Here is a 25,946-nt window from a genome sequence, read left to right as displayed (position 1 = left end):
TAATTTTCAATAGCTCTTTTTTAAAAAAATTCCCTGTGAAAGTCGTAGCAATTGCCACCCATCTAATTGTGAGATGTCTTCGTAACACTGTTTAGAAATATTCATTTCATATATTAAAGTGGGATTGGTGCATAGACGGATACCCAGATAAGTGAGGAGGTACGATTTATTGTTGAATCTAGAACAATAAATTGTAACCATTTTGTTCTGAAAAGTGTTTTTTTATATTTTGTGTACATATTTCCTGTATTTTCTGTTTGTATCTTAATAAAGAGACCGAAAAATAAATATGATCATTAAAACTTTGTTAAATCAACAAAGCTGGTGGAGGCCTAAGACTTTTGCACAGTACTATATATATATATATAGGTATACTGTAGATACATATTTTACCAGAATACTATCAGCTCTATGTAGCAATATGTATTTATGAATAAATAGAACATATTCTTCTATGTGAAGAACATTGGAATGTGAAATATTAATATTTCATGTCAGGTTAGCGCACTTAAGAAAATGTGAATAGGTTTGTGTGACTTGTTGGGTCTTATATTTTCCCCCCCATATCTCGCACTCCATTGAAGTCTACATGGGAATACATTAACACGGTCGCAATATACTTACTTTGGCTTTTTGCACACGTGTGGTTAGTGCTCGTGCGAAAAGTTCTTACTTTCAACTTGTAATATCCGTGGTACCCGACACACAAAAAGCCAATGTTAAGCACAGTTAACACACGAGTGAGAGTGATAAATAATGCTCCACTCATAATCTGTTACTGTTTTAACCCCTGGTTTTTACGCTGGACGTCCAGTTATTAAGTCTGTTTGTATTGCTATTTGTTTTTATTTATACTGTTTGAATATCTCTGCCATCTTTATACTTATATTTATTTGAGTATAGTTTTCTTCTATCCTCAATCACAGTATATATATATATATATAGATTTGTGGTTAATCTTTCCCCTTTCTGTATGTTTTTTCAAACTAATTTAAAGGGCCCCATTAATTACTTTTTAGTATATATGTACTGATTTTATTAACACTGATTTTTTAATCTTGATTGTATTGTAATTTTACACTATTAAATATATTTTCTTAGATATATATTAGGCTATAACCATTTATTAACTTTTATAACGATTCTATTCCTGCTAAGGTAGACCCTTTTAGGTTACCCGTATATTGTATTTGTGTACTACCCTGCTTTCAGCGCCAGTATTTCCGCTTAAATTATTCTACTATCCTCCTCAGGGTTCTTAGAGAGAGACCCTTCTATACTTGGCATTAGGGTTGATATAAGCGCCAATTCTCACCTATCCTCCTTCCACTCATAATCTAGCCCATAGCATGTACAGGTAGATAAACATTGCATTGAAAATGATCTGCACACAAATACAAGTTGTATAAGCATTTATAGTTATTTAGTTAGAAATATGTTCTAGGTTTTGCAGTCCAGAGACATACCTCTTGGAAAGGCATTTGGTTACACGCACCTTATCTCCTCTGCTGTGGCTAGTTTGGGACACACATGAATGAGCCCCAAGTTTCTGGTTCCCTGAACTAAAACATTCAATGACATAAAGAAATGTTTTTAACATGGGACAAGCTAACAGCTACGAAAACAAATATCTATACATTTCACTCTTTGCTAACATACAGGTAATCCAACCTTGTGGGGACTAGCGACCGACAATGAGTCTCTCTGCTCTGTTATATCATATAACAAACTACAGAATCAGACAGCAGCGAAGCAAAATACTTTACTAGTAAATCTTGTTTTTCCCAATTTACATTTTGTATTTGTAATACATATAGGGCTAGATTACAAGTGGCGTAATAACGATAATAAGAATACTGCAGCATGTTCATTTGTGTATTTATTATAAGTTGAAAGTAAATGTGTTCGCTTGAGTGTAATAGCATTTAATGCGTTTTGGGTTAGTGCGACCCACGTAGAACTCACGTAAAGGGTTAGGGATAAAAAACAACAAAAATACATTAAAACATACTGTTATACTCATATAAACACCATCTGATAAAAAATAAACATATAATTATTAAAAAAGACATATATGTCTGTGTGTGTCTAAATACAAATTCCATAATAAATACTGTATATATATATATATATATATATATATATATATATATATATATATATATATATATATATATATATATATATATATATTGTGACCTGGGATCTTGGAAACACACAGTCCTCAAAGCTGGAAACACCACACAAGGTTGTAGCTTTATAAAATACAGTCTGTTTATTATCAGGTCTGGCAAAAAACAGGCAAAATAAACATAAACAAAACAAAAGAGGCTTGCTCCACTGAGCACTTACTAACAAGTACAACTGTCTGCACTAAGTAGCTTTTCACAAAAGTAATATTGCACAGACCTTTCAAACTTTGTCCTTTAGAGAGAATTCCTCTCAGTCTCTCAGGAGAGTGTTTGCAGTTTTCCTTTACTGCTGGCAAATCTAAATCTCAACCCCTGACTGGGGATTTTATTAGCACCTGCTGTTAATTACCACATGCAGGTGAGTAGCTAGCTGAGTCAGACATAATTCCTGGACTGGACTTTTTGACATAATGTGCTACTTGCAAACTGCGGGGTGGAGCACTGCAACACTTTTGAGGGAATATAGACACCTTCCATTACTATGCCTTGGGTGAGCGACCATGGCCAAAAGCGTATGCATACGTGAAAGGCCATCAGCATTACCCTGTTTACTTCCTGCCCTGTGTTCTACTGAGAAGAGATAGGGTTGCAAACTAAGGAACCAGCGTGTAACTCTACTATTATTATCCTTATTTTGACTCATCCATTTGAAAGGTGCATGATCAGTAACTAGTCTAAATTTTCTGCCCAACAAATAATATTTGAGAGTTTTAACAGCCCATTTAATTGCTAGACACTCCTTTTCAACAATTGAATAGTTCTTTTCTCTAGGTTGAAGTTTCCGGCTCAGGTATAGTATTGGGTGCTCTTCACTTTGAGTTTCCTGGGAAAGCACTGCTCCAAGCCCAACATCAGAGGTATCCGTCTGTAAAACAAACTCCTTTGAAAAATCAGTAGTGACTAACACTGGTTGTCTACAGATGGCTTCCTTGAGATTTTGAAATGCCTGTTCAGCTTCAGAGGACCATTTCACTATTACTGGAGCTTTTGCTTTAGTGAGGTCAGTTAAAGGACCCGCTATAGTAGCAAAGTTGGAGATAAACCTTCTGTAGTAGCCAACAAGCCCAAGAAATGTTCTGACCTGTTTCTTCGTCATAGGTCGTGGCCAATTCCTTATGGCTTCAACTTTAGCAAGTTGTGGCTTTACTATTCCTCTTCCAATGGAATAGCCCAGATACTTGGCCTCCTCCAAGCCAATGGTACATTTACTCGGATTTGCTGTCAGACCGGCATTTCTTATGGAATTAAGGACAGCTTGCACTTTTGGCAAGTGAGACTCCCAATCTTTGCTATGTATGACCACGTCATCTAAGTAAGCTGCAGCATAATGAGCATGTGGCCTTAAGATCCGGTCCATCATTCTTTGAAATGTTGCTGGAGCACCATGTAGGCCAAAAGGTAACACCTTGTATTGGAAGAGCCCATCTGGAGTAGAGAAGGCAGTCTTTTCCTTTGCCGGTCCTGTAAGCGGCACTTGCCAATAACCCTTGGTCAAATCCAATGTGGTAAGGTACCTGGCTCTCCCGAGTCTCTCCACAAGTTCATAAACCCTTGGCATGGGGTATGCATCAAACTTGGATATTGCATTCAGCTTCCGGTAATCATTACAAAACCTGATTGTGCCATCAGGCTTTGGTACAAGCACAATTGGGCTACTCCAGTCACTTTGGGATTCTTCAATTACCCCAAGGTCCAGCATTTTCTTTACTTCCAATTTGATTGCTTCCCTCCGGGCTTCAGGTATTCTATATGGCTTTAGATTTATCCTTTTTCCCGGTTCAGTGACAATGTCATGCTCTATTATCGTAGTTCTTCCTGGGACTGAGGAGAAAACATCTTTATTTAATCTGATGAAGTCTTTTACCTCCCTCTTCTGGTGGATAGTCAGGGTTTCTGAGATATTGACTACGGGTTCATTCTCCTCCATTGTAGGGAGGTCTGCTGTTTTTATAGCCACAAGTGTTTCTCTCTCTTTCCACGGTTTAAGTAAATTCACATGGTAAATCTGTACCTCCTTTCGCCTCCCAGGCTGTCTTACTTTGTAATTTACTTCCCCCACTCTGTCAATGACTTCATATGGCCCATGACATGTTGCCAAAAATTTGTTCTCTACAGTGGGAACCAGGACTAGTACTCTGTCTCCTGGATTAAACACACGAACCCTGGCATTTCTATTATAGCTGTTCTGCTGGTGTTGTTGGGCATTTTCCATGTGTTCTCTAACTATGGGCATAATGGCTGTCATCCGATCCTGCATCTGAGTTATATGTTCAATCACACTTCTGTGAGGGGTTGACTCCTGTTCCCAAGTCTCCTTAGCTATGTCTACCAACCCTCTGGGGTGTCTTCCATACAAAAGTTCAAAGGGCGAAAACCCAGTAGAAGCTTGAGGGACCTCTCGGATGGAAAACATTAAATAAGGCAAAAGGAAATCCCAGTTTTTCCCATCTTTATCAATTACTTTTTTGAGCATAGCCTTTAGTGTTTTATTAAATCGTTCTACCAGACCATCAGTTTGTGGGTGATATACGGATGTTTTCAGATGCTTTATATGAAGAAGATTACACAACTCCTTTGTAATTCTCGACATAAATGGAGTGCCTTGGTCTGTTAATATTTCTTTGGGAATCCCAACACAGCTGAACATTAACATTAACTCCTTAGCAATTGCTTTTGCTGAAGTAGTACGCATGGGTATTGACTCAGGGTAACGTGTAGCATAGTCTACTATTACCAATATATACTGGTGCCCCCTTGCAGACTTTACAAGAGGACCCACAAAATCCATACCAATGCGTTCAAATGGGACCTCAATTATGGGTAAGGGTACCAAGGGGCTACGGTATGCTGTAAGAGGGGCAGTTAATTGGCATTCAGGACAAGAAGAACAATAGTTTGTGATAGATGCCATTACACCTGGCCAATAAAACCTCCTAAGAATTCTCTCTCTGGTTTTTTCAATCCCCAAGTGCCCCCCAAGTATGTGGCTATGTGCCAGATTTAATACAGTGTGTCGATATGCCTGGGGTACTAACAGCTGTTTGACAGACTCCTTTTTCCCAACTCTGTACAGTAAATCATTTTCCACTTCAAAGTATGGATAGGTGAGAGCTTTATCAGTATTAATGGGGGTGCCATTTCTTATGGAAATATAGTTTCTAGCCACAGCTAAAGTTGGATCCTCCCATTGTGCAGCCCTAAAGTTACTTGGGCTAACCTCTAGGTCAGTTATTTCTACATCAGGTTCAGATATATTAGATTGACCTGTATTATTCTGTTCAGTATTACCTCCAACTAGGGTTTCCATAGGGGTTGAGTGTTTCCCTCTAGCAGGAGTTATTTTGTCTAAGTCATCCCCCAATAAATCAGAAAAGGGAAAGTCACAAACAGCGCCCTCTACTGAATCCGGTGAATTTTCCTCAGCAGCATCCCATAGATTCAAAAAATGGGGAAAATCTCTGCCTATTATCATTTCATGGACTAATTTATCCACTAAACCAACTCTATGATTTATAGGGCCATTTTGAGTTTCAATAAGTACTTTAGCAGTTGGATACTTGTGTATGTCCCCATGGACACAAGCAATATCTAGGTTCTGGTAATTATCAATAGGAGTATTTCTCAACAGACCCCTGTCTATGAGCGTAACCATGCTACCAGAATCCAACAAAGCTTTAATTTCATTTCCCTCCACCCTTACAGTGCACCAAGGGTGGCCATTTAAACAATCATTTTTGGTAATTGCATATACTGAGCGAGTGTACAATGAATAATTGTCTCTCATATTGCCAACATTACATTCCATAGCAACATCATTCTCAGGGCAGTCCTTTGCAAAATGTCCATACTCTTTACATTGAAAACATTTAATATTAGCATTAGACAACATCTTTGAGGCTATTGTGGACCCTTCCTGCCTCACAAAACTCTTGTCCCTTGCAGTAATGTCCCTCGGGTTGTAAAAACCCATCTGCTCCTCCCGATACCCCCTTTTCCCCGGAACAGTCTTAACCAATTTACTGGGACTCTGGATCTTCGGGGTTCTAGGTCTTTCCTGGTTGGGGATTTGTAGAAACTCTCCGGCAGTCAAATAGCGTTCCACCAGGGCAACTAGACCGTCAGCAGTTTTAGGTTCACTCTGGCTGACCCACCGCCGCAGGGAAACAGGCAATCCTCGCAGGAACCGGTCCATCACGAGCTGTTCCACAATGTGACTAGCTGAGTTGACCTCTGGCTGTAGCCATTTCCTGGCAAGATGTATCAAGTCAAACATCTGTGACCGCACGGCTTTGTCTTGACTGTAAGTCCAGGAGTGAAATCGCTGGGCCCTTACTGCTGTCGTTACTCCCAGGCGGGCCAAGATTTCTGTTTTTAGCTTTTTATAGTCACTGGCCTGCTCAGGCTCCAAATCACAATATGCCTTCTGAGGTTCTCCACTCAGAAATGGCGCAAGGAGACTTGCCCATTCAGACGCAGGCCACCCTTCTCTTTCGGCTGTCCTTTCAAAAGCCATCAGGTAAGCCTCCACATCATCTGTAGCCACCATCTTTTGCAAATCGTTACTCACTCTCAGAGTCTTAGAACTGTGTGGAATTTCTGCAGCACACCTGCCCAGTCTTTCAGCTAGGCCTCGAATCTCCTGCTGCATGGTACATGTGATATTCTGCTGTTCCTCTCTTTGTGTTAATACCAGTTTTTGTAGCACTGCAATATTTTCTTGCTGGCTGGCAGTAGCTTGCTGCTGTGTGGCAGTGGCCTGTTGCTGTGAGGCCGTAGCCTGTAGTAAAGCCTTTACAACTTCCTCCATTTTAAGTGTGGTATTGTTTCCTTAACAGACTATTAGTGTGTTGCCCGCTACCTCCACCATATGTGACCTGGGATCTTGGAAACACACAGTCCTCAAAGCTGGAAACACCACACAAGGTTGTAGCTTTATAAAATACAGTCTGTTTATTATCAGGTCTGGCAAAAAACAGGCAAAATAAACATAAATAAAACAAAAGAGGCTTGCTCCACTGAGCACTTACTAACAAGTACAACTGTCTGCACTAAGTAGCTTTTCACAAAAGTAATATTGCACAGACCTTTCAAACTTTGTCCTTTAGAGAGAATTCCTCTCAGTCTCTCAGGAGAGTGTTTGCAGTTTTCCTTTACTGCTGGCAAATCTAAATCTCAACCCCTGACTGGGGATTTTATTAGCACCTGCTGTTAATTACCACATGCAGGTGAGTAGCTAGCTGAGTCAGACAGAATTCCTGGACTGGACTTTTTGACATAATGTGCTACTTGCAAACGGCGGGGTGGAGCACTGCAACACTTTTGAGGGAATATAGACACCTTCCATTACTATGCCTTGGGTTCTGTCACAATATATATATATATATATATATATATATATATACACTGTATATATATATATATATATATATATATATATATATATATATATATATATATATATATATATATATATATATATATATATATATATATATATATATATATAATATTTAATATTTGAAGGGATACTAAAACCAATTTTTTTCTTTCAAATAGATTCAAATAGAGCATGCAATTTTAAGCAACTTTCTAATTTACTCCTATTATCATTTTTTCTTTGTTCTCTTACTATCTTTATTTGAAAATGAAGGCATCTAAGCTAAGGAGCCAGACAGTTTTTGGTTCAGTACACTGGCCAGCACTTGTTCATTGGTGGGTGCATATAGCCACCAATCAGCAAGCACAACCCAGGTTGTTAACCAAAAGTCCGACTTCTAAACTTACATTCTTGCTTTTCAAATAAAGATAGCAAGAGAATGAAGAAAAATTGATAATAGGAATAAATTAGAAAGTTACTTAAAATTGCATGCTCTATCTGAATCACAAAAGAAAAAAAATTGGGTTCAGTGTCCCTTTAACCCGTTAGTGATCAGACCGATACTCAATTTTACATTGATATTTTTACATTTCTGCGGTGTTTGTGTTTAGCTGTAATTTTCCTCTTATTCATTTACTGTACCCACACATATTATATACCGTTTTTCTCGCCATTAAATGGACTTTCTAAAGTTACCATTATGTTCATCATATCTTATAATTTACTATAAAAAAATTATAAAATATGATTAAAAATTGAAAAAAAAAAAAAACACTTTTTCTAACTTTGACCCCCAAAATCTGTTACAAATCTACAACCACCAAAAAACACACATGCTAAATAGTTTCTAAATTTTGTCCTGAGTTTAGAAATACCCAATGTTTACATGTTATTTGTTTTTTTTTTTTGCAAGTTATAGGGCAATAAGTACAAGTAGCACTTTGCTATTTCCAAACCATTTTTTTTTTCAAAATTAGCGATAGTTACATTGTAACACTGGTATCTGTCTGGAATCCCTGAATTACCCTTCACATGTACAGTATATATATATTTTTAGTAGACAACCCAAAGTATTGATCTAGGCCCATTTTGGTATATTTCATGCCACCATTTCACCGCCAAATGCGATTAAATAAAAAAAATTGTTAACTTTTTCACAAACTTTAGGTTTCTCATTGAAATTATTTACAAACAGCCTGTGCAATTATGGCACAAATGGTTGTAAATGCTTCTCTGGGATCCTCTTTATTCATAAATAGCAGACATATATGGCTTTAGCATTGCTTTTTGGTAATTAGAAGGCCTGCTAAATGCGCACAACACTGCATTATGCCCAGCAGTCAAGGGGTTAATTAGGTAGCTTGTAGTGAGCTTGTAGGGTTAATTTTAGCTTTAGTGTAGTGTAATAGACAACCCAAAGTATTGATCTAGACCCATTTTGGTATATTTCATGATACCATTTCACCGCCAAATGCAATCAAATAAAAAAAATCGTTAAAGGGACACTGAACCCAAAAATTTTCTTTTGTGATTCAGATAGAGCATACAATTTTAAGCAACTTTCTAATTTACTCCTATTATCAAATTTTCTTCATTCTCTTGGTATCTTTATTTGAAATGCAAGAATGTAAGTTTAGATGCCGGCCCATTTTTGGTGAACAACCTGGGTTGTTCTTGCTGATTAGTGGATAAATTCATCCACCAATAAAAAAGTGCTGTCCAGAGTAATGAAACAAAACAAAAAAAGCTTAGATGCCTTCTTTTTCAAATAAAGATAGCAAGAGAACGAAGACAAATTAATATTAGGAGTAAATTACAAAGTTGCTTAAAATTGCATGCTCTATCTGAATCACAAAATAAAAAAATGGGGTTCAGTGTCCCTTTAACTTTTTCACAATTTTAGGTTTCTCACTGAAATTATTTACAAACAGTAAGTGCAATCATGGCACAAATGGTTGTAAATGCTTATCTGGGATCCCCTTTGTTCAGAAATAGGAGACATATATGGCTTTGGCATTGCTTTTGGTAATTAGAAGGCTGCTAAATGACGCTGCGCACCACACTTGTATTATGCCCAGCAGTTAAGGGGTTAATTAGGTAGCTTGAAGGGTTAATTTGGTAATTAGAATCCTATCAGCCAATCAGAATTCGAGGGACGCCATCTTGGATGACGTCATTTAAAGGAACCTTCATTCGGACTTAGGACGTCAGAAGAAGAGGATGGATCCCGCGTCGGCTGCTTCAAGATGGGTCCCGCTCCGCGCCGGATGGAAGAAGATAGAAGATGCCGCTTGGTTAAAGATGTTTGCCGGTCCGGATCTCCTCTTCTTGCAGGATAGGATGAAGACTTCAGACCCTCTTCTGGACCTCTTCTTGCCGGATAGGAGGAAGACTTCGGACCCTCTTCTGGACAGATCAGTGATACCCGGCGTGGTGAAGACAAGGTAGGATGATCTTCAGGGCTTAGTGTTAGGTTTTTTAAGGGGGGGTTTGGGTTAGATTAGGGGTATGTGGGTGGTGGGGTTGTAATGTTGGGGGGGTATTGTATGTTTTATTTAAATGCAAAAGAGCTGTTTTCTTTGGGGCATGCCCCGCAAAAGGCCCCTTTTAAAGGGCTGGTAAGGTAAAAAAGCTGTTACATTTTTATTTTAGAATAGGGTAGGGCATTTTTTATTTTGGGGGGCTTGTTATTTTTTTAGGGGGCTTAGAGTAGGTGTAATTAGTTTAAAAATTCATGTAATCTTTTTTTATTTTTTTGTAATTTAGTGTTTGTTTTTTTTGTAATTTAGTGTTTTTTTTTTTTGTAATTTAGTTTAGTTGATTTAATTGTAGATAATTGTAGATAGTTTATTTAATTAATTATTGATAGTGTAGTGTTAGGTTTAATTGTAACTTAGGTTAGGATTTATTTTACAGGTAATTTTGTAATTATTTCAACTAAGTAGCTATTAAATAGTTCTTAACTATTTAATAGCTATTGTATCTGGTTAAAATAAATACAAAGTTGCCTGTAAAATAAATATTAATCCTAAAATAGCTACAATATCATTATTATTTTATATTGTAGCTATATTAGGGTTTATTTTACAGGTAAGTATTTAGATTTAAATAGGAATAATTTATTTAATAAGATTTATTTGATTTTGTTAGATTAAATTATATTTAGACTTAGGGGGGGGGTGGTTAGGGTTAGGGTTAGACTTAGCTTTAGGGGTTAATACATTTATTATAGTAGCGGTGAGGTCCGGTCGGCAGATTAGGGGTTAATAATTGTAGTAGGTAGCAGCACGACGTTGGGGGGGGGCAGATTAGGAGTTAATAAATATAATATAGGGGTCGGCGATGTTAGGGGCAGCAGATTAGGGGTACATAGGGATTAATGTAGGTTGCGGCGGTGTGCGGTCGGCAGATTAGGGGGTTAAAAAAATTTAATAGAGTGGCGGCGATGTGGGGGGCCTCGTTTAGGAGGTGTACATGAGGTAGTTTATGGGTGTTAGTGTACTTTAGAGCACAGTAGTTAAGAGCTGAACCGGGCGTTAGCCCAGAAAGCTCTTAACTCCTGGCTTTTTGCTGCGGCTGAGTCTTGTCGTTAGAGTTCTAACGCTCACCTTCAGGCCAAGACTCTAAATACCAGCGTTAGAAAGATCCCATTGAAAAGATAGGATACGCAATTGACGTAAGGGGATCTGCGGTATGGAAAAGTCGCGGCTTGGAAGTGAGTGTTAGACCCTTTCCTGACTGACTCTTAAATACCAGCGGGCGGCCAAAACCAGAGGTGAGGGACCCCCTAACGCTGGTTTTGACGGCTAACGCAGGAACTTTAAATCTAGGTGTTAATTTCTTTGGGCGGGCGCTTATTATGAAGAGGGGAGTGAATGAAGATCCCAAAATGGCGAAGGCAACAGATCAAGTTGAGCGACAAAATATTTGCAGAGCTCAACTGCTAAGACAGACCCTATTTAGGACTACTTACCACCCACGGAGGAACCGCTCATGAGACATCGAGGAGGCGGTTCAGATAGGGTCAAATCTCATGCTCAGTTTCCAAGCTTGACCAGATGAGCACATTAATGCATGGCCACCCAGCCCAGGTGTGTTCCAGATAAATATACTTAATAAGCTAGAAAGCTTCACACTGTGTAGACATGACTTGCTGCAGTGTGGGAAACTGGTAAGTGTTAGGACCAGTCTATATGGGACACCTTGTAAGTGGTGACAGGCTTTAGCAGAATATGATCATATTGTGTGACTAAGATTCCCATTTCATTTAAAAGGGCATTTTTACAGCAAAAACATCTTTTGCAGCATAAATATAATCAATATTATTGCGAGATGTTAATCCCAATTTTTTTGAACTATGTAAGTATATTTAGCAGATAGAAGTATATTTGTTTTTGCAGCACAAATATAAAGCTCATATTATTGTGAGATGTTTATTTCCCAATCTTATTCGAAGCTAGTGTAAGTATATTTGGGCAGACAGAAGCATATACAAATATGCATGAAAGAGTGGACTTAAGGTGGTTGGGATATGCACCAATATTTTTTGTTGTTTTGTAATTGTTTTGGGTCACTTTGGTAGCACTCCCACAATATGTGTGTTAAGATTAGAGGCGCTGATCTTGAATCTCGTGTATATGACGTACACACTGAAGAAAGAAAAACTTGGCTTGTGATTTGCCAGAAGTTAACAAACAAATTAAATGTGCAGTATACTCTAGTCACTCCGAAAAATTCAGAGTTCAGCTTCTTCGAAAGGTTTTTCTGTCTCAACTTCCCCAATTTCCACACTGTGTTTGTGTCTGTGGATAATGAAAATTGCACTGCAGGTAATTGAATCTTTTGCTTGATAAAAAGTGCAATATACTCACTCCGATAAATTTCGGAATCCCGGCTCCTCAGAACGTATTGTGTAGTTTTGAAATTACTTCCAAAAAGGCAGCAGAAATACTTGTTGTGGTAAAAAACAAATATTTATTAAAACATAATAAAATGCTCTTATTTATCTTGGCTCTATCGCGTTTCAACGACAGTGTCGTCTTTTTCAAGAGCAGTAAAAACAATTGGAAGTGCTGCCTTTGGAGTGTTAACAGGTGTATTTATACAGGTAATCATTGTTCCTGTTCCGGTGGTAAACACCGGAACAAGACTCACAAATAAAACATTTTAATTTTGTATTTATTCCAATCCGATTGTGTTTTGAGAATGATATTTATTTATTTTGTATTTAAGCTTTGGCGCTTAAACTCTCAATAATTTTTTCAAATTGGATTGGTATAAATGAAAAAAAGCCTTTTGGCCAATCAGAGGGGAGAAAAATAAAGTTCCCTTTCAAGTCCTGGTTTTAAGCAGTTTTCTTTTCAGGTCCGCCAGATGATGCGTGGTCATAATGTTCTCATCAATCAGGTAGAGAGCGTTGTTTTCAATGCTTCGTATGTAAAGGCCTAGGCTCCGGTTTGTCCAATGAGTTCCATGTCACATGTCTCGGATTGACCAATCTCTCTGTGAGCGACATTTTTACTATGTTCCATTGATAGCCAGTGTTTTGGATTCTCTAGGGGAGTATGTAATGAAAAGTGCAAGTCACTTTGAATCATATATATTACTTCGTGACAATATTTCACAAAAATCTTGGGTTACAACCTTCTCAATTTCTTTTGAATATTAATTAGTGCAACACTGCACTCGAATATCGATGTTGCCATCAAATGTATAAACTTTGCCATCAAATATGAATTTTAAATATAAATTTCGCCATCAAGTATAAATTTTGCCATCAAATGTAAATTTTGCCATCAAATATAAATTTATCTTCACATATTAATTATGAACAGAATCACAGTAATATTGTATATGTAATTGGGATAAATATTAGACTATTTGAAATATACTAAAACCTAAACAGAATAAAATAATTTATTAAATATATTAAATATAAAATAAAATAAAATAAAATGAAAATAAAATAAATTATATGAATGCTGCCACTCTAATATCTTTGTTTAAACCATAATGTCCATATGTTTTTAAATGTGTGTATCCACCATAATTCTCTCTATTGAGTTCTTTTTCTATCTCTCCCCTCTCCAGTGTAATGAAACCTTCTCTATACCTATCCATGATAGATGGTTTTTTATCGTATAGAGGACAATTATTATAGTGTTAAAGGGACACCATGATCTTCTTTTTCTTTTTCAATTTATTAAGGTGTTCTAATATTCGAGTTTTAGCAAATCTTGAAGTTTGTCCTAAATATTGAATCTGACAATTACACTGAAGTAAATATATTATATTTTTTGGTTTTGCAAGTGATAAAATCTTTTATTGTGTATGATTTATTTGTTACTGAAGAAGTGAATGTCTTATGTGTCTTTTTAGTATAATTGCATGCTTTACAATGTCCACATGTATAAAATCCTGTTAAATTGGCAATTTGGATAGGTTTAGAGGTGGCTTCATCCCCTTGATAAGGGAAGGTGCCAATTTTTGTTTAAAGTTTGTTCCCTTCCTGAAAGTTATCAAAGGTTTGTTTGGAATGATATTATTTAAGTATTCATCATTTTTTAGATCATTCCAATGTTGATTTATAATATGTGTTTGATCTGTTTGTGTCCACTATTGTATGTGGTAATGAATCTTGGAAAAATTTGGATTATTGGTACTTTTTTTTGTCAGTGTTCAGTATTAAAGAATCTCGATTCCTGTTTCCCACTTCAACTCTATCTTGTTCTAATGTGTTGCCTGTCATAGCCTTTTTGCTCAAATCTTTCTTTAATTATCTTAGATTGGGTATTGAAATCATCAGTGGTATCACAATTTCTTCGTATACGGAGAAATTGTCCTTTAGGGATTGCTTTTAGCCAGGTTGGATGGTGTTCACTGTCTCTCCTTATGTAAGTGTTCATGTCACAGCTTTTGAAAAAGGTCCTAGTGTGTATATTTCCTGCTTCAAACAAAAATTGTTAAGTCTAAAAAATTAATGTGAGTTTTATTGAATTCAGGTGTTAGTATTATACCCATATTATTTTCATTCAGATAAGAGACAAAGTTATTTGATGCAGTCTCGTCCTTGTTCCAAATACATAGAACATCATCTATGTAGCGCCGCCAGGACACCAGGCCCACCCCAGCCACGCCACCATGACCATACATAAGTGTGTTCAAAGTGGTCCATGTAAATATTGGCGTAGCTTGGGGGCGAATCTGGTGCCCATGGCGGTGCCACATATCTGAAGATACTGTTTATTATCGAACCAAAAGAAATTATGTTTCAAAATGAACTCTTTGATATTAAAATAAATTCTAGTAATTCTATAGATAAATTTTCATCTTGTTCAAGTTTCCATTTTATGGCTGCTATAGCTTTTTTGTGATCAATGATGAAGTATAAAGATGTTACATCCATTGTTAGCCATGAATATTCTGATTCCATTTCGTGTCTTTGAGTATATTTAATACCTGTTTAGTGTCTTTAAGGTATGATCTTGCTGTTTGAGCATAGGGCTGTAACAGATGATCTATAAAGGCAGATAAATTACATGTAAGGGAATCTATCCCACTGATTATGGGCCTCCCTGGAGGTCTAAGTGGATCCTTGTGTAATTTGGGATGAAGTAAAAAAATAGGGGTCTTGGATTCTACTTTATTTAAAAACATAAATTCATCTTGAGAAATAATATTTCTAGCTAAAGCTTGTGATAGGATCTCATTTAATTCTGAAGTGAATGTTCTTTTTGGGTTATTTTCAAAATTTGATAAGTTTTTGTGTCTGATAAGATTCTATTTGCTTCCTCCATATAGTAGCTACGGTCCATTATTACTATAACTTCCCCCTTATCCGCTTCCTTGATGATAATGTCTTCCCTTTTATTTAAATTTTTGTAAATCTCATTTTCTTGTTTGTTTAAATTGAAATACTTAGGTTTTGCCTCAATTTTTTCTATGTCTTTTAGATTAATTTGCCAAATACTTCTATGTTTGTGGGCCCTTACAGTGGCTGGGATAGAAAGTGGAGGGGTTTTTAAAGTAAGTTCTTGGTTCCCTATTTGCTTGAGAATTTCTTGGGATTTAACTTAATGTATCTTTTCCTGGCAAAAAATCTTTTAACTGTCAAATTCCTGATAAATTTCTGTGCATCAATGAATAATTGAAATGTATTAACACTCTGAGTGGGGTATAAATTTTAAGCCTTTAGATAGAAATGTTTTTTTCTTGTTCAGTTATCGTTTGTGATGAAATATTTGTGAATGCCTATCTCGCTGGCTCCTTCTTCTGTTTTTTACCCCTTCTTACCTCCTTGTTCCTCTGAAAGATCTGGTGTCCTGTCTCTTTTCCTTTGATTTGTTCTGTCTGTGCGAAGTGGAGAATATCTGTTGGGGTGTATCCAGCCTTGATTGGTCGGTGTGTGGTTTGTTCCTATTTGTGTCTCTTCTTTGTATGTGTTCTGTTGAAAAGGGTGGATGTGAGTCTTGTTCATGTCCTTGCTTTATTTGTAACTTGTTGATCTTCTCTTTTGTCTCTTTTATCTTTTGGTGAATGTGAATTTTTTATAGTGATTAGAGTGATTGGAGTAATGATTATATTCTATTCTATGTTGGTTCGATCCCCTATATTCATTGTGGTTATGTTTGATTTTCATTTCTTTGGTGAAAAATTTCCCTATTTTGTTGGTGTCTATTGTGCTCATAAGTGTTATTATATCTTATATCGTGATCTCTATAGTAGTTAAATTGATTCCTATTATTAGAGTAGTTATTATTCGAATGATCCCTATTAGATATCGAATGATTATCTTTTAAATTGTATTGATTTCTATGTGAACTGTGTGTTGTATTATAATTATAATTATAATTATTTCGTGATGCAATTCTGCCTCTAAAATGGTCCTTTTTGTGAATTATCCCTTTTATTCTGTGGATTTACTTGAGGTTGTGTATATGGAGTGCCATTTTTAAAATCTTCACTATCTCTGAGGTATTTATTATATTTAGAGTCTCCAATTTGTTCATCTAGCTCTTTGGCTTGTGTTTTAATTTGCTCAAATTTGTCATTACATGTTTTGCTTGAAAGAAATGGTATAAGTTCAGTTTCTAAGGAGAAAATTTCTTTTTCAATATTTTTTAGAACTATGTCTTGATGTTCATATAATAAACTTACTAGATTAGTTGAACATTTGTGGAGAGCTGCATTCCACTTTACCATAAATTCTTTGTCATCTGTGCCAAAAGCCGGCACCTTAGTTACCCTTAGACCCCTAGGAACTATTTCTTCGTTTAGATATCTACTTAAAAAAGTTATTTCCCACCATTTTTTGGTCTCTTTAGTATATAATTTCTTAAGTTTGTTTATTATAAATTCCCAATTACTTTTATCTTCATCTAAATGTTTAAATGTATTGTCGTATTTGTTTTGTCTTGCAGCTCTCCAATCGGAGAGGGTATTCTTAGTCATATTAGGAGAAGAATGCAAAAATAATCTAAAACTATACAAATATGTCAGATGTTAAACAACACAATGTACAGGGTGACTAGAATAGAGTACAATACTCCCCTCTTAAATGACCGCTGCTCTCTAACAGTCTCTCCCAACCGGACTGTGAGTAGAAAGTGAATCGGATATATAGGAGGCGCTGATCTTGAATCTCGTGTATATGGACGTACACACTGAAGAAAGAAAAACTTGGCTTGTGATTTGCAGAAGTTAACAACAAATTAATGTGCAGTATACTCACTCCGAAAAATTCAGAGTTCAGCTTCTTCGAAAGGTTTTTCTGTCTCAACTTTCCCAATTTCCACACTGTGTTTGTGTTTGTGGATAATGAAAATTGCACTGCAGGTAATTGAATCTTTTGCTTGATAAAAAGTGCAATATACTCACTCCGATAAATTTCGGAATCCCGGCTCCTCAGAACGTATTGTGTAGTTTGAAATTACTTCCAAAAAGGCAGCAGAAATACTTGTTGTGGTAAAAAAACAAATATTTATTAAAACATAATAAAATGCTCTTATTTATCTTGGCTCTACGCGTTTCAACGACAGTGTCGTCTTTTTCAAGAGCAGTAAAAACATTGGAAGTGCTGCCTTTGGAGTGTTAACAGGTGTATTTATACAGGTAATCATTGTTCCTGTTCCGGTGGTAAAACACCGGAACAGGACTCACAAATAAAACATTTTAATTTTGTATTTATTCCAATCCGATTGTGTTTTGAGAATGATATTTATTTATTTTGTATTTAAGCTTTGGCGCTTAAACTCTCAATAATTTTTCAAATTGGATTGGTATAAATGAAAAAAAGCCTTTGGCCAATCAGAGGGGAGAAAAATAAAGTTCCCTTTCAAGTCCTGGTTTTAAGCAGTTTCTTTTCAGGTCCGCCAGATGATGCGTGGTCATATGTTCTCATCAATCAGGTAGAGAGCGTTGTTTTCAATGCTTCGTATGTAAAGGCCTAGGCTCCGGTTTGTCCAATGAGTTCCATGTCACATGTCTCGGATTGGACCAATCTCTCTGTGAGCGACATTTTACTATGTTCCATTGATAGCCAGTGTGTTTGGATTCTCTAGGGAGTATGTAATGAAAAGTGCAAGTCACTTTGAATCATATATATTACTTCGTGACAATATTTCACAAAAATCTTGGGTTACAACCTTCTCAATTTCTTTTGAATATTAATTAGTGCAACATGCACTCGAATATCGATGTTGCCATCAAATGTATAAACTTTGCCATCAAATATGAATTTTAAATATAAATTTCGCCATCAAGGTATAGATTTTTGCCATCAAATGTAAATTTTGCCATCAAATATAAATTTATCTTCACATATTAATTATGAACAGAATCACAGTAATATTGTATATGTAATTGGGATAAATATTAGACTATTTGAAATATACTAAAACCTAAACAGAATAAAATAATTTATTAAATATATTAAATATAAAATAAAATAAAATAAAATGAAAATAAAATAAATTATATGAATGCTGCCACTCTAATATCTTTGTTTAAACCATAATGTCCATATGTTTTTAATGTGTGTATCCACCATAATTCTCTTCTATTGAGTTCTTTTTCTATCTCTCCCTCCCCCTCTCCAGTGTAATGAAACCTTCTCTATACCTATCCATGATAGATGTTTTTTATCGTATAGAGGACAATTATTATAGTGTAAAGGGACACCATGATCTTCTTTTCTTTTTCAATTTTATTAAGGTGTTCTAATATACGAGTTTTAGCGAAATCTTGAAGTTTGTCCTAATATTGAATCTGACAATTACACTGAAGTAAATATATTATATTTTTGGTTTTGCAAGTGATAAAATCTTTTATTGTGTATGATTTATTTGTTACTGAAGAAGTGAATGTCTTATGTGTCTTTTAGTATAATTGCATGCTTTACAATGTCCACATGTATAAAATCCTGTTAAATTGGCAATTTGGATAGGTTTAGGTGGCTTCATCCCCTTGATAAGGGAAGGTGCCAATTTTTGTTTAAAGTTTGTTCCCTTCCTGAAAGTTATCAAAGGTTTGTTTGGAATGATATTATTTAAGTATTCATCATTTTTTAGAACATTCCAATGTTGATTTATAATATGTTTGATCTGTTTGTGTCCACTATTGTATGTGGTAATGAATCTTGGAAAATTTGGATTATTGGTACTTTTTTTGTCAGTGTTCAGTATTAAAGAATCTCGATTCCTGTTTCCCACTTCAACTCTATCTTGTTCTAATGTGTTGCTGTCATAGCCTTTTTGCTCAAATCTTTCTTTAATTATCTTAGATTGGGTATTGAAATCATCAGTGGTATCACAATTTCTTCAATTTCTCAAGATGAATTTATGTTTTTAAATAAAGTAGAATCCAAGACCCCTATTTTTTACTTCATCCCCAAATTACACAAGGATCCACTTAGACCTCCAGGGAGGCCCATAATCAGTGGGATAGATTCCCTTACATGTAATTTATCTGCCTTTATAGATCATCTGTTACAGCCCTATGCTCAAACAGCAAGATCATACCTTAAAGACACTAAACAGGTATTAAATATACTCAAAGACACGAAATGGGAATCAGAATATTCATGGCTAACAATGGATGTAACATCTTTATACTCCATCATTGATCACAAAAAAGGTATAGCAGCCATAAAATGGAAACTTGAACAAGATGAAAATTTATCTATAGAATTACTAGAATTTATTTTAATATCAATAGAGTTCATTTTGAAACATAATTTCTTTGGTTCGATAATAAACAGTATCTTCAGATATGTGGCACCGCCATGGGGCACCAGATTCGCCCCCAAGCTACGCCAATATTTACATGGACCACTTTGAACACACTTATGTATGGTCATGTGGCGTGGCTGGGGTGGGCCTGGTGTCCTGGCGGCGCTACATAGATGATGTTCTATGTATTTGGAACAAGGACGAGACTGCATCAAATAACTTTGTCTCTTATCTGAATGAAAATAATATGGGTATAATACTAACACCTGAATTCAATAAAACTCACATTAATTTTTTAGACTTAACAATTTTTGTTGAAGCAGGAAATATACACACTAGGACCTTTTTCAAAAGCTGTGACATGAACACTTACATAAGGAGAGACAGTGAACACCATCCAACCTGGCTAAAAGCAATCCCTAAAGGACAATTTCTCCGTATACGAAGAAATTGTGATACCACTGATGATTTCAATACCCAATCTAAGATAATTAAAGAAAGATTTGAGCAAAAAGGCTATGACAAGCAACACATTAGAACAAGATAGAGTTGAAGTGGAAACAGAATCGAGATTCTTTAATACTGAACACTGACAAAAAAAGTACCAATAATCCAAATTTTTCCAAGATTCATTACCACATACAATAGTGGACACAAACAGATCAAACATATTATAAATCAACATTGGAATGTTCTAAAAAATGATGAATACTTAAATAATATCATTCCAAACAAACCTTTGATAACTTTCAGGAAGGGAACAAACTTTAAACAAAAATTGGCACCTTCCCTTATCAAGGGGATGAAGCCACCTAAACCTATCCAAATTGCCAATTTAACAGGATTTTATACATGTGGACATTGTAAAGCATGCAATTATACTAAAAAGACACATAAGACATTCACTTCTTCAGTAACAAATAAATCATACACAATAAAAGATTTTATCACTTGCAAAACCAAAAATATAATATATTTACTTCAGTGTAATTGTCAGATTCAATATTTAGGACAAACTTCAAGATTTGCTAAAACTCGTATATTAGAACACCTTAATAAAATTGAAAAAGAAAAAGAAGATCATGGTGTCCCCTTTTACACTATAATAATTGTCCTCTATACGATAAAAAACATCTATCATGGATAGGTATAGAGAAGGTTTCATTACACTGGAGAGGGGGAGAGATAGAAAAAGAACTCAATAGAAGAGAATTATGGTGGATACACACATTAAAAACATATGGACATTATGGTTTAAACAAAGATATTAGAGTGGCAGCATTCATATAATTTATTTTATTTTCATTTATTTTATTTTATTTTATATTTAATATATTTAATAAATTATTTTATTCTGTTTAGGTTTTAGTATATTTCAAATAGTCTAATATTTATCCCAATTACATATACAATATTACTGTGATTCTGTTCATAATTAATATGTGAAGATAAATTTATATTTGATGGCAAAATTTACATTTGATGGCAAAATTTATACTTGATGGCGAAATTTATATTTAAAATTCATATTTGATGGCAAAGTTTATACATTTGATGGCAACATCGATATTCGAGTGCATGTTGCACTAATTAATATTCAAAAGAAATTGAGAAGGTTGTAACCCAAGATTTTTGTGAAATATTGTCACGAAGTAATATATATGATTCAAAGTGACTTGCACTTTTCATTACATACTCCCTAGAGAATCCAAAACACTGGCTATCAATGGAACATAGTAAAATGTCGCTCACAGAGAGATTGGTCAATCCGAGACATGTGACATGGAACTCATTGCACAAACCGGAGCCTAGGCCTTTACATACGAAGCATTGAAAACAACGCTCTCTACCTGATTGATGAGAACATATGACCACGCATCATCTGGCGGACCTGAAAAGAAACTGCTTAAAACCAGGACTTGAAAGGGAACTTTATTTTTCTCCCCTCTGATTGGCCAAAAGGCTTTTTTTTCATTTATACCAATCCAATTTGAAAAATTATTGAGAGTTTAAGCGCCAAAGCTTAAATACAAAATAAATAAATATCATTCTCAAAACACAATCGGATTGGAATAATACAAAATTAAAATGTTTTATTGTGAGTCCTGTTCCGGTGTTTACCACCGGAACAGGAACAATGATTACCTGTATAAATACACCTGTTAACACTCCAAAGGCAGCACTTCCAATTGTTTTTACTGCTCTTGAAAAAGACGACACTGTCGTTGAAACGCGTAGAGCCAAGATAAATAAGAGCATTTTATTATGTTTTAATAAATATTTGTTTTTTACCACAACAAGTATTTCTGCTGCCTTTTTGGAAGTAATTTCAAACTACACAATACGTTCTGAGGAGCCGGATTCCGAAATTTATCGGAGTGAGTATATTGCACTTTTATCAAGCAAAAGATTCAATTACCTGCAGGGCAATTTTCATTATCCACAGACACAAACACAGTGTGGAAATTGGGAAAGTTGAGACAGAAAAACCTTTCGAAGAAGCTGAACTCTGAATTTTTCGGAGTGAGTATACTGCACATTAATTTGTTGTTAACTCTGCAAATCACAAGCCAAGTTTTTCTTTCTTCAGTGTGTACGTCCATATACACGAGATTCAAGATCAGCGCCTCTATATATCCGATTCACTTTCTACTCACAGTCCGGTTGGGAGAGACTGTTAGAGAGCAGCGGTCATTTAAGAGGGGAGTATTGTACTCTATTCTAGTCACCCTGTACATTGTGTTGTTTAACATCTGACATATTTGTATAGTTTTAGATTATTTTTGTGTGTTAAGATTAAACAGTCCTTTTGTGGTGTGCTTAACCAAAAAAAAACCTTTGTTGTATCTCTTAAATAGGGAGCTGACCAAATCCCTCCCCTTTGGTTAATGCACGCCACCCAGCCCAGGTGTGTTCCAGATAAATATACTTAATAAGCTAGAAAGCTTCACACTGTGTAGACATGACTTGCTGCAGTGTGGAAACTGGTTAGTGTTAGGACCAGTCTGTTATGGTATAACCTGGATATCAAGGGTTAATACCAGATGAAAGATACCCTGAATACGGGATCAGCAACACACAAACCCAGTTAATTCCCCCCAAACATGAGACCAAGCTCCATCTTGAGAGTAAAACAGAATGTGTTTTATTGAGGGCTATATGCCCAGTATTTATGCAAGTCTCCCACCTGGTTGACACTCCCTAGGTGGGGGATTGGAAGAGTATAGTACATTAGATAGAGGGAAGACGCCCTTTTACAGGATACAATAGAATTACATTACTTAATCAAATAAACAATTAAACACAAGAAAACAAGGGAGTCCTTGCAGTCTGATTAAACAATGTGAACGCTTATCACTTAAACTTAATTACAGTAAACAATAGCTGATGTCAGGAAACCTGTTTTCAGAAAATAGTTTCTCAAAGCTGAACAAAGTTAACCCTTCCAGTATTGACAGAGGGGTCTGTCACACGGCTCCCTCCTGATGGGACACTCCGGCAGACCAGGCTTGACCCTTTGGCGGGTCAACTTGGGGATGACCGGACTAGGAGGTGGTAGGAATGTCAGTTTGCCATTACAATCCATCTGCATTCCCATTATGAGAGAGAATTCCTGTCCGTATAAATAAGGGTTCAACTTCTTCAGTGCCCAGACCAGGGCTAAACAGTCCTTCAAGTTTTTGTTTTCAGAGACGCTTCTTTCCAGTTGGAGACAAATCTCATCGGCTTCTTTATGAGTTTTTTGTACCTGCTCTTTATAGGTATCCACAATCCCTTCATACTGACATAGGGTGCCCTTGAGTTGCTGCACCTCACTATTAGCCAGTGTCAGCTTTTCCTAGAGTGTCGCTGTTTGTCTTTACTGTTTCATATTCCACTCTGAAGCTGGTGTTTTCTGCGGTCTGTTGGTGCAGCTTGTCTAGCAGAGATTCCCGTTCTAAACGTGCTTTTTCCTCTGTGCTCCTCTTCTCTCCCGCTAGCACTGTTACGTGATTGTTTAACGTGACCATTTCATCCTCTACTTGACTCTTCTCCTTCATCAGCGCGTTGTAACGGGACTTCCACGTATCAATAGCGGATAGAGATTTACTGAGCTCAGCATCCTGGTGCTTAGCAGCAAGTGGGTCGGTCTTGGCGGCACGGATCTGGGCACGGGTAGTCACAGGGTTAACATCGGCGGGACCCATGGGAGCGTAGGCAGAAACAAGGGGGGCCAAGTCATTTCCAAGGAGAACATCAGCTTCCTTCATGACCCCCACATTCACATGTCTAAAGCCCACTCCCCAATCCAAATGTACCCAGGCAACAGGTAGGGCGGAACACAGCACCCCCTGCTACCCTCACAGCCACAGTGTCTCTAGTGTGCTTGTTCTCAGACACCAAGTTCTTTTGGAGCAAGGTCATGGTAGCACCAGTATCCTGTAGACCACTGACCTCCTTCCCATTCACTTTAACCAGTTGCCGGTGCTGTTGCCGGTTATCCCGGTGGGCAGCTTGCACGGGGTCTGCTTCATGTAGGATGCCCCAGAATTCTTCCTCCTCTATGCAGTGGGCAGCAGGCTGAGGGTTACGTGGGTTTCCGCCGGTGGGTCTCCTCCAGGACTGTGCTTGGTTCACTGTGTTTAGGGGACACTCTGGTCTTTTGTGCCCTAGTTGCTTACATCCAAAGCACCGAATAGGCTGTGAGTAGTCCCATGAGTTGAACCGGGCCGTCTGAGGATAGTTAATTGCTGAAGGTGGTGTGTTAGAGTGGTGCACCGGGGGTTGGTAACTGGTAGCTGCTGGGGTGACTGTGGGTCTGTACTCCACTCTGGCAGGGATCTTAGTGGTAGCAGTGTCCAGTTTGTGGGCATCCGTATACTCATCTGCCAGGCGAGCAGCTTCATGCAGGGTGGAGGGTTTACGGTCCCGAACCCACTCTCTAACTCCTGCAGATAACTTGTCGAAGCAATGTTCCAACAGGAATAGCTGCAGCACCTCTTCCCCAGATACGGCTTGGCACCCCGCCATCCAGTGAGCTGCTGTGCGGTGCACCTTACATGCCCACTCAACGTAGGAATCTCCAGCTAGTTTAACAGTGTCTCTGAACCGCCTCCTGTATGCCTCTGGTGTAATCGCATACCTGGAGAGCAGCGCCTCTTTTACAGCATTATAATCCCCGACTTCCTCATCCGGAATGGCCCGAAAAGCCTCGTTGGCCCGGCCGGATAATTTTCCGGATAATATCGTGACCCAGTCCTCTGTGAGTACCTTGTGTAGGGCACATTGCCTCTCAAAATCCGCAAGGTACCCATCAATCTCTCCTTCTGTTTCCAGGAAGTTTTTAAAAGCTGCAAAATGTACTTTTCTCTTTTCCACTGGGGTTGCTGTGACTTGGGCTGCTGCAGCGCCGCTTTGGCAAAGTAGGTTGGCCTCCACAGCTGCTATGACCCGGTCGATAATTTCGGCAGACGGGTTGGGGCCATAATGTGCCAGTCTTATTTTAACCGCCTGGTCAAAGCTTGCTTCTTCGGGGGTTCTGTCTGATATGCTGGGCCCATTGGTTCCTTCTGTCCCTGGTACTCCGTCCATCTCGGTCAGTATTGTAATAATCTCCCTCTTCCTGAGGTTACTGGCTTGTCGGCCCCGTTGTTCTAGCAGGTCTTTAAGGGTAGCTCTTTTCAGCCTTTCATACGGTACTCCCATTAGGTCTGGATGTGTAGTTGCTCTTCTGGGCGATGAGGACCAGCGATGAGGACCATCCCGTCGCTTGCCACCAGTTGTTATGGTATAACCCGGATATCAAGGGTTAATACCAGATGAAAGATACCCTGAATACAGGATCAGCAACACATGCACCCAGTTAATTCCCCCCAAACATGAGACCAAGCTCCATCTTGAGAGTAAAACAGAATGTGTTTTATTGAGGGCTATATGCCCAGTATTTATGCAAGTCTCCCACCTGGTTGACACTCCCTAGGGGGGATTGGAAGAGTATAGTACATTAGATAGAGGGAAGACGCCCTTTTACAGTATACAATAGAATTACATTACTTAACCAAATAAACAATTAAACACAAGAAAACAAGGGAGTCCTTCTTGACACCTGGCAGTCTGATTAAACAATGTGAACGCTTATCACTTAAACTTAATTACAGTAAACAATAGCTG

Source organism: Bombina bombina, chromosome 8 (genome assembly GCF_027579735.1).
Source record: "Bombina bombina isolate aBomBom1 chromosome 8, aBomBom1.pri, whole genome shotgun sequence".
Classification (NCBI taxonomy): domain Eukaryota; kingdom Metazoa; phylum Chordata; class Amphibia; order Anura; family Bombinatoridae; genus Bombina; species Bombina bombina.
The sequence above is the reverse complement of the archived record's forward strand: the minus strand, read 5'-3'. Positions refer to the sequence as shown.